Source organism: Adiantum capillus-veneris, chromosome 18, assembly GCF_014529385.1.
Source record: "Adiantum capillus-veneris isolate H3 chromosome 18, ASM1452938v2, whole genome shotgun sequence".
NCBI lineage: Eukaryota > Viridiplantae > Streptophyta > Polypodiopsida > Polypodiales > Pteridaceae > Adiantum > Adiantum capillus-veneris.
In genome coordinates this window covers 133082441-133093404 of record NC_140948.1, presented here as the reverse complement: position 1 = coordinate 133093404, position 10964 = coordinate 133082441, and the positions used below count along the sequence as shown (strand labels likewise).

General features: G+C 37.4%; 1 pseudogene; it reads left to right on the top strand.

Annotated features, from left to right (window-relative positions):
• Window positions 1–1999: 1999 nt before the first annotated feature.
• LOC147436453 (uncharacterized) lies at window positions 2000–6407 on the top strand (annotated as a pseudogene).
• Window positions 6408–10964: the final 4557 nt, after the last annotated feature.

Genomic DNA, 10964 nt, shown 5'->3' with positions numbered 1-10964 from the left:
TCATGCTTTGGGTCTTAACATGAAACATTCAAAACAATTAGACAAGTAAAAAAATTTAGAGATAGATTCAAGGGTTTCCACAATTATAGTAGAAACTAAAAGACTATATTGGGAGCTACACAAGAGTTGGAGACAATAAAAATGTAATAGTGGAAGCTCAATTTACTTGTATTTTCTTTTATTTTGAGTTGTACAATTTACAAGGGATTTAATGTGTGCTCTTTACAAAAATGTTCATTTGCTACAAAATGTTTTCAAGACGAAAATACGTAATTTTTGTTTTAAAAATGCTGGTTCTCTACAATATGTAACATGTTTAGGGTTTTTAAAAAAGTCATAGACTCTTCCTTGTGGTGGTCTCTGGTGTTCTTCTTGGGATCTTTCTTGGAGTGCTTGGCTCTTTCTCTTTTTGCTCTTCTTTCTCGTTTTTCTCCTCCTAAGGCTCTTCTTCCTTCTTCTTGTTGGGATTTGGCTCTTTTATTGTGTGTTTCTGCTTCCTCTTCTATTTAATTTTTGTCTCTTTGTTTGGCTCCTTGTTGGCATGTGTTTGTTGTTTTTGTAGGGCTCTTTCTAAGGGAAACATGGTCCTTTGCCTTATTCTTTTCCTTTAGAGTCAGAGGAACCTCCTCTACCTTGGGAATTTCCTTATTCTCTTTCTCTCCCTTTTTGTCTTTTTTGTGGGTCTACCTTGGTGTCATGTGTGGTCCCTAGCCTCTTTCTTTGACTTCTTTTGCCCTTTGGGTTTTCCTTTGATATTGCCATTTGTATTGGCATCTAGACACTGACATATATCTAATCATCTTGGCACTAATCCACTAATCATGGTTGTGAGTGTAGCAATTCCTATTGGGTAAAAGTTTATATTGGTGGTACCACTTTTTGCACTATTTGGTGGTATCCTTAAAAAAAAGTGGGGACCAGTAATTTTTTTGCAAAAAAATTCAAAACGTTTTTGAAATCCGACAAGCATATTCTAAAAAGATTCTTCGGTTGCTTTGCTTATAATTGAGGGTTGAAGCAACATAAAAAATGGATAATAAGGTTGTGAAATGCATTTTTGCCGATTATAGCTCAAAAAAGAAAGTGTTACCTTATTTTTCTCCCTAGAAATGATCTTTTTTTTGAAGGGGTTCTTTTGGAAACAAAAGAGCGTCAAAATTAACAAAAGGACATATTAATGGCAAGTACATTGAGCAAGACAAGAAAAGAGTAAGATTAACAAAAGGGCTAGTGAATTAATGGCAAGATGTTTTAAACTTAATTCTCATTGACAAGTCCAACAAATACACATTTGGATGGTACTAGTCTTGAATAACTCAAGACCTTCTCCTTGCGATAATTTCCAAACGATGTTGCCTATGCTAAATTTATGAAAAGATTCATAAAGTACAAAATAAATACTGACAGATTGTTAAGTGTAGCTATATATATGAGAAAAATATATGTTAGAAAAAAATAGCATTTTATAATAGAGGAGCTTTTGACTATTGTAGATCTTTTGAAGATATCAAGAGGAAACAAATAGGTTTCAAGGAATGGTAGAGTACAAGATACCTAGAGAGTAGATTTTCAATATTAGTTACCTATAGGTTAAGCAAATCAAAGAGAAAGAGTCACATTGTAAAAATTTTGCTAAACTTTGTGCCATATAGGTCAAGAGCAAGCGGTAACATATAATGTATGTGCAATGAAAGAACTTGTATAATTCCAAAATTCCTCAACATTTAATATGTGCATGCACATGTGTGTATGCTACAAAGTTTTTTCTACCAATGAGAGAGAGAGAGAGAGAGAGAGAGAGAGAGAGAGAGCGCAAGAGCAAGATTTTTCTCTTGAGACTTGAGGCCTTTGTGTTCTTGCTCTCACATTGGGAATGGGAAGGAAACACAATGTCACTTGCTTTTTCTAGAAACAAGTATGTAAGAATAGGAAATTCTAATTATTCACAAAAGTTTTATTTACAAAAAACGTTGAATAGTCTATTAGTCTTCATTTAGAAATGTTTCAGGGGTTGCGAGCTTCTGATAGAGTCTTGAACATTTTTGAGGTTCGGTGCGGGACTGGAAGCTCAGTGCTCGAAATTTTACGATAAGGGGAGTTTGAACTTGGTTTATGATGTAGTCAATAGTTGAATTAAATTGTCTTAGGTTCTTTTTCTCTTTGCATCATATGCAAGGTGATCAATTTGTTCAGGGCCAACAAGGCGAGAGTAGTCTATGCTTGTGATTACAGTGAATCTGTATTGAGGAGAGAACACAATCTGGTTCAAACTACCATATCATCAGATGAAAATTCACAAGAATTTTTGGACAGATTCTCACAATAATTCCCACATTATGACTTACCTCAACATCATGAGCTTCTGTGAGGGAGGCACGACATACCTAGCTAGGTAGGATTTTGGGTAGGGGACTGCCGGCCTGGTGGTCCCTGTCCCTAATTGTATCTAGCTAGGTATGCGGTGCCTCTCGAGCAGAAGCTCATGATGTTATGCATTGTACGAAAAACATTGAAAAAGGCTCTCTTTTCCTACATGAGAAAATTTCTAATCTTCTTGTGATTGTCGGTATGTTCCTTTCCTTTGTGACATATCTATTCAGTGATTGCCATTGTGGTTGTGTTGCTCGTCATGCATGGATTTAGATGGGATTATACATGAAGATATGATCATATCTTCAAAAAATGGTAATCTTTTATCTATATGATAAGTTTTAGAAAGGTTCCTGCTGTAGTTTAAACCTCCTTCGTTCCACTGTAGGCAAACGACTTCATTGCATCAACTGCATTGACATTATAACCATGGTCAGTAGATAGTCCCACCGTTTCGTTTTTTGTATAGGGAATTTTAATAGCTATAAACTTGTGTGATTATTTGTCTTTTTCATGTGTTTAGATATTCACTCTATCCTCTATTCCTCCTCACCAAATGTAGCATGCTATCGAGGAATGCTTTTAACACTCGGTCATCAAAAATTACAACAGGGCATGAGGTGTAGTTTTGATTGCCACAAAAAAACCCAAAAGCCCAAAAAACTCCAAAAATGAGCAATTAAGCTTGCAAGTTTTTTTCAAAAAAAATTATGGCTAAAAAATCTTAAAATTTCTACGTCATGCTTCATTTAACAATGAATGATCTTAAAAGCAATGGAGAATTGACGAATTTACAATCACATGTTTATCTAAAAAAAAAATCATTCCCATAATCACATCAATTTTTGACCAATTAATAAAACATAAACTTTGTGATTTCACTATTGTGATGAAAAATGAAAATAAAACACATGCTTATAATTTACAAACCCCAAATTTTGCATCTAATTTTTCAAAAAGTTAAGTAACAAGATTATCTCTATTTGTGCAACAAAGCTTCATAAACAAAACTAAAAACTAAAATTATGAAGTAAGTTTGAAAGCATATTTCCTCTCTTTGTCATTCACAATTTGTTTTTCTTTCCCTTCTAGAAGAAAATATAAGATATTGTTCGAGGTACTTTCTCTGACATCAACAAGATAACTTACCACTTTGAAAACGCTTTCCTCATTGTTGAGACCAAGCATGGATGGCATGACGATTGTTCAACATCCAAACACATACTCGAATTGACCAAGCATGACCTTCAAGCTTCTTGTGTCATGCATGCTCCCAAAGGGTTTGAACATCATGAGTTGATGCTTTTTTTTTTAATGAGAGGTAGCAAGCATACCTCTAGGGGGAACAATGACTCTCTTTAAAGGCATCATTGATAAAGTCCCGTTAATACCTTGAGCTTGTTCTAGAAATTGATGATCAGCTAACATATGTCATCGAGGAGCACCACTTTAAAAAGCAAAAAAGGTGGAAGCAGTTGTCTTCTAGAATCTGCTCCAGCGATTGACACACGCATCCTAAGTGCTTGAAAGTGAGGACTGATGTGAGCAAGTTTACTATGTGAGGGAGTGAGTAAACTTGTACGACCTAAACCAATTAGAGAAGATGAAGATTAATTAGCGAGATTAGATTGTTGATCTATTCTTTGCTTCTTAAAAACATGAGCATCACCAGAAGGAGGAGGCTTTACAAAGAAGAAGCTGCAAGCCTGCAAACATCGAGAAAAGAACCATAAATTCTTGCTATCAAGCATGCCAAATCCAAAATATATACTTAAATTAACAAGAAGGATATAAAATTTGCAAAAAAATCAAACAAAGAAGATTAAAAAATTCCTCATATTTCAAGGATTTCTTAAGTAGAAAATTAAGAATTTATGTATATTTAAAGCAAAAAAATCAAAGTATGTCTTTAGTTATGGCACAATAGATCTCTATATGTTAACAAAATGATACCAAAAGCAAGTGTATTATGCTAGTTACATCTCCCTTGCTCTAGTGTCTCAACAACAATAGGTGCTACAATAGTACTTACACTATCTCTTTGCGGAGTGGTTAAAGCAACACTCAACGGTTCAATCTCCAAGCCAACCACATAATCTTACAAATTTCTTACAACAAGTACTTGTTTGACCAAGGAAGACCAAAGAGAGTAATTTATAACATCCAACCTACACTCATTGAAAAGTACATCAAGAATAGAAGAATCACACTTGCTTTCTTGTTGTGTCCTTATGCATATAACAATAAATCCGCACCATGTGTACAAAGATCTACACAACCAATGTATCAAACAACTAATGAAAACTTTCTCTACACAACATTGACAAAATATAGCTCTCTTTTTGTATCTACAATCCATCATGCATGTGTAATTCTAACCTCCACACCAATACATGTTTTCTGTAAGATACACAGGAAGTTTTTTTGTATGGTTGAAACCTATCTTTTGTTGTGATGTTCAAAACAAAATTCTGAGGGCATAAACAGCTCCAAAAGGGGGGTAAAACGAAAGGACACCTGACAGAGAATTTCTCGGAATGTTGAATATGCTTATCCAAGTTCTGGACCCGAAAATTTCCTTTAAACTTTGCGCACGCGCGACAATGCAAAAATGATTTGCACATAACCATGCAAAGTACACACGTGAAGATAAAGCAAACTGACACAAAGGACAAGGAGATGGAGAACATGAAGATGGAGATGGAGATGGAGATGGAAAAGACATACCTAGATACGACCTCTGGAGAGAGAAAAACATTCTTGTTGTGTTTTGGAATACAAGATTGCAGCAAAATTGTATTCTAGAATACACCTATGCTACAAACTTTTGTATTCATGCTACAAACTTCTATTCCAGAATACACTTGTACTTCAAACTTGTATACCAGAATACACTTGTGCTACAAACTTGTATTCCAGAATACACATGGGTTACAAACTTGTATTCTAGTATACACTTGTGTTGTAATTTTTTATTCTAAAATACAAAATTGTTACAATCTTGTGTTCTAAAATAGAGAAGTGCTAAAACTTGTATTCCAGAATACAAGATTGAAGTACTCTTGTCTTCTAAAATTAAAAAAACTTGAATCCTAGAATACTTATACACAACAAATGAACAAAAATCTTCATACTCGCGTATTCTACAATACAAGTGTATTGAAAATTTGTGTTCAATTGATGTTCATTTTGGTACAAAGCAGTTTAAGAAAATGCAAATACAAGCAAGTACTACTTGAGGTGATCAAGGTGACTAAGAACAAGAAAACAAAAAAATAGCGAACTACGTATCAATAAATTAAACTTGGAGGATATGAAAATTCATGTTTATGGTCTCATTTTAAAGAAGTTTGGTCATCTTTATCAACAAACCATTAAAATTTTGATGGAAAAATTTTAAGGATTGTAATTGAAAGCCTTGAGTTTTCAATTGTAAGCTTTCAAGGATGCAATTACTTTTTCAGTGGAATGTTGTGTAATTTTTTAAGGAATAATTGCACTTTTTCTTCTTACAAAACTTTCTATATTGACTTTAGTTTATAAAAATTGAAGTCTTTTTGACAATGTTCATTGTTATTTTTTTAAGTTGCTCCAAAAATTGATGTTTTTTTTTGTTAATTGATAACTTTTGGCCAAATTTAAGGTGAGGTGTATTTTTCGCGATTTAGGTGTACTTTTTGATGACCAAGTGTTTTTTCAGTCCTCAAGCTAGGAGGACTAGTTTTGTTTCAAGATTATGGTAAGATGTGTGGTCCTGTGGAAGCTGTGAGCTAAATATCTTGATACCTTGTTGTGAGGTTATCACATAGTTTGTTTATCTAAACTTTACTTGTTTTCATGAAGGGATATATGACATGATGATGGAGCAGCTTCATTAATGCGGTGATGGAATACTGACTTTTTTCTTCACTCTAGAGTCCTTCAGTAATCTTTTTGTGCAAGCAAGATATGTTGAGGTATTGGGTGTTCTTTCTTCTTTTCTTTCAGTGGATGCAAGTACGCCTGTGCATGCCCTAGACATGCAGAGCGAAACATGAGGTGTTGTACAGGGAGCTATGGAAGGTGCAACAATCCATATTGCCCTATCATCAATCTTAGACCTGGCAACATAGGAATGCTGGCCTTAGTGGATTACAACTTCATTTAGCCTTTAGCTTGGATACATTTGAGGTGGAAGATCAGGCATCACCCTCTTGTATATGCATTTTCTCTATCTATGCCTTCTGTGCTTGATTGTAGAGGCTTCTGACATTTGCGAAGCAACCCCGAGAAGCTCAAAAAGTCAATTGCTCAATCACATGAGTTCATACTACACAACATTGGCGGATGCGAGCTCGCAACCATGGGAACAATATAAGTGACAAGGATAATTTTGAGTGACGAGGGAAGCTCCATGGATATTTTAGTTAGAGATATATTTATACATGTGTGTGTGTGTGTGTGCGTGCACTTAGAGATACATACATACATATGTGCGTGTGTGCACACGCATGTTGGTTTTGAAAGCATTTCGCTAGTTAAGTTGGCACCTTTAACTTTCAACCTGATTCACTATCTACATGCCCTTTTTGCCCAGTCATTCTGAGTTTTCTTTTTTTAGAGCCCCATAGCATGTTGAAGGAGGGGCTTGGCCTACTAGATCTAAAAAATTGTCCTTGGTAGCTCCCGATCGCACCATGACTTTGGAAGATTTGGTTTGCTTCATGACTTCAATGTTAGGATTTGAAGGGCAACCTATTCTTTCAAAAGATGGGTTGCAGAAAAATGCACCCTTCCCTATAGAAGGGTCTATTTTCAGTTTTCCCTGGTTACCAAAAATTGTAGCTCATTCTGGAAAAAATGATGATCAATCAAGAATCACAAGGCTCCACCCAAAGGCACACAATCAATAGGCAGAGCCAATAACCAGTCACCATTAAGGGTGCTCCAACCTCCAGATGGATACCTTGTCATCAATTACAAAAGCAAGGCTTCCACAAAGGAAATCATCAGATCTGGCTACCAAAGTCTAGTGTCCATCAAATTATAAAAGAAGATAAAATTCCAAAGACAATCACATAAGGACAACAAACAAGATGGGTTCCAAAATCACTAGTGGAAACTCAATCACAAAGAACCCACACACACATATTCAACCGCTTCTCATGGGAGAAAAAGCAAAGGCTCCATCAGTCTCTACAGTAGCTGAAGAACTTGTTTCGCAAAGTAGTGACGACATACGATAAGCAAGTCAAGAGGAGCCAAAATTTGCCAACCTACTCGACAAAATGGTGGCATCCAAAGAACAACACAATGGAAGAGGTCTAAATTTCCAGGACTTATGGAATTGGATTTCTGGCCTTGAGCAGGTAAGTCCAAGTTTCCATTAAAAATACATGGCATAAAACTCAGAGTCGGGCACCTAAGTCACTAAATAACTGAGGCGTTAGTCCCAAACCTTCATGTAATATTCTTTGTGGTCTAAACATCGTAGTTATTCTAGGTATCGGTCAAGCTAGAAGAGTTGAGCATAATTACGTTGTGTTTCTTATGCTAGTATAGGTGAGCATAAGAGTCAAAGTCGTTGTAGAATAGTGGTGAAGTGAAGGAGGAAGTCCAAAAGGCACTCACGCACTTTGCACAGTGAGGTATGAGTGGAGAAGATTCTACATCAAAAATCCCTTTTGGAAACATGGAAGCTATTGCGACATCCTTTGATGTCACATGTACTACATTCATTCCTTGAAGCACCCATCAACTCCATTTGTTACAATGCATGCTTTTGTTTGAAATTTTTTCGTAAGCATATAGAGTGTCTGATAATTGGCACTTGCATTAGGCACTCTTCCTTTGTTTCTCCCAAGCACTCACCTTGCATGACAGGAACTTCAAGTCCAGATTCTCAACTCCAATAAGAGTGTATACCAAAGGCACTTTTTTCCCACCGAGTTTTTTCCCTTTGGTCATGGAGGTTTTAAGACCCTAATCTAGACACCCTCATCATCAACTTCTTGTATATATTCCTTCTACATCAACAATAAGGAAATGGCTACCCAATCAATCAACAATGACTTGGAGAAAAAACTACAGGTCAATTCCGTGAGTTGTATTTTGTCATGAAAATTGTAAAGGTCTGTGTGAACCAGCCACTGGCCATTTAGAATGCCCTAGGTATAAATGTCAATAACCTTAATGTGAAAGAAGGCTTATCTTTAGAGAAGAAAGAGTTCTGTTGTACGTATGTTGTCAGGGATATGTGTTCAAAATGTGAGCCGGGCCTCTAGATGTGGAAGGTGCGAAAGAGAGAGAACAACAGACACTAAAAAGCTCTGGCAGTCACCGTAATCATCAATTAATTGAGTAAATCTTTAGTTACAACTTAGATGATAACCAAGGCAGATTGTTAATAGAAGGTCGCTTGGATCAATTGAAAACTAGGAGTTTAAGCTCACGTCTTACAGGATTCACCAGGTCGTTAACAAAATCGGGACTTAACAAGATAATTAATCAATCTCTAGCTGATGACGGTGAAGGAAATTTTTGCATGCTTCTTTACCTGCTTCAACTGCCCTTTGGATTCTGCAAACTTAAATTCTACTCACTACCTCAATCTTCATGATTCAATTATTGTCAAATGTCTTGCAGCTTCTTGTTCTATTTGCCTTACACTAATTTAGTTGCAGCTCATAAGCTTTGACTTTCTCATGTTCTTCAATTATCATCCGAAGCTTTCAAAGCTCCCTCTACTTCTCTTAATTTCTTTCCTCTTGCTTACCCTCTCTGATTCCTCCCCTCTATACTTACGAGAGAGATATTGAGAGCTTCAGAATCGGAGCTCGGGTTGAGAGAGAGAGAGAGAGACAGAGAGAGAGAGAGAATGTCTCCCCTTAGATTTTCTCGCTTTACCTCCTCGTCTTGCCCCTTTTTATTATCCTCCTCCTGCTCAAATACCCTTCCTCCCTTTGTCTCTTTCCTTGTCTTTGAGAGTGACAGAAAGAGAGAGATCCGGTCCTTCTTCTGCTTCCCTAAGTCAGTTTCTTACTCCTCCACTTCTCCCTTGCTTAGTTGAGGAAAAGAGATCGAAAGAGAGAGAGTATTCACCGTCCTCACGTGCATGCTCATGCCCCCTAGCTCCTTACCTCATGCTTCCCTTGTCCAAGCTCATCCCCGCCCCCCTTTTGTTAATGCCCTTTCATCCCTTTGCATCAATCCGAGAGCGAGAGAAGAAGCACTATGCTTCCTTCTCTAATCGAGGGCGAGAGAGAGAGTGTGGACGAGCCCTCAAATCCTTGCTTCCTCCTCTCTCGTCATACCTTTCTTCCTCTTCCCGTCATACCTTGCTTCCTCTTGCTCCCCTCTTATTCCCCTTGTTTTTTTCTTCATGCCCCATCTCTCTTTAAATAGCAATGCCCTATTTAGCACCAACGGTGCCATCCTTGTGGGAACGGCCATTGATGATGTGGCATGGAAACTTTTGACCGGCGCCAAATGTGGCGATCTTAGGACCAAATCACTGCGCCATGGCAAGCTCTTCCATTTCCTTCTCTATGGCAAACTCCTCTTCCCTGCTCCTCTCCTGCCTACTGCCTGGTCGACGCCATGTCTCTTCTTTTATTTTCCCCTTTCCACACTAAAGCCCTTCCTTAATTAATTTGGGCGGCCTTTTTAATTTGGGTGGCCATGGCTTCATAGTGGGCGGATTCCCGTAGTGGGCAGCCTTAAGCTTTGTAAGGGCATGACATTTGGCATACATATAAGGCAAAGCATTGCCAAGCATGACATCTTTCTTGAGCAGCACCTGTCAAGCTAGACATATTCTATAATCAACACGCTCCATGAAAGGACATTTCAAACATACAGCTCATCAGGAACTTTATGTGCTTCCGTAAGGCACCACATTTGGTATACATAGCGGCCAAGGCATTACTGAATATGACATAGCAACCAAAGCAGCCAATGACTAACAATATGATCGTGTATTCTACTGCCCATATCAACATCTCATGCCTTCGAGATGCATGTACAGGTGATTGGATTTGGAGAAAGGCATTCCTTTTGCATTTGGTTAAATTCCCTAGAGTTTATTTATTGCAACCAGGCTGGGTATATCTTGCAATCATTGTTTTGCATAAGATGACATTCTGGACATGTGATTCCTCAAGAAATTACTACTCCCACATTCCAAAACCTGGATGTAGCTCAAAAATTCCCATATGGCACACCGATCGAGCCGATCAGACTAGTACAGAACTGGCCACTAATGAAATTTAATCTACCCATATCTTGGTAACCGTAATTCCAATCTCTGATCTGAAAAGATCGACGCACTCCACAAAGTGAGCACTTCTAGTATGTGCATTCACTTCATTTTTGTCTCCTTGGTTGCAATTTTCCAATCCGGTACGGATCTGCAATCAACTTAAGCTTCAACATGCCATAACTTCCGCACCGTAGCTCCAATTGACGAGCTGTAAAGACAGATTGGTAGAGCACTTCAAACACTACAATTGTAGATCATAAACTCCCACTTGTGCTCACTTCAAACACACTCTTTTTTAGCATCATTAAGGCATCTATTGGCCCTTTTTAGATGCATCTAGCATACATTAATCATT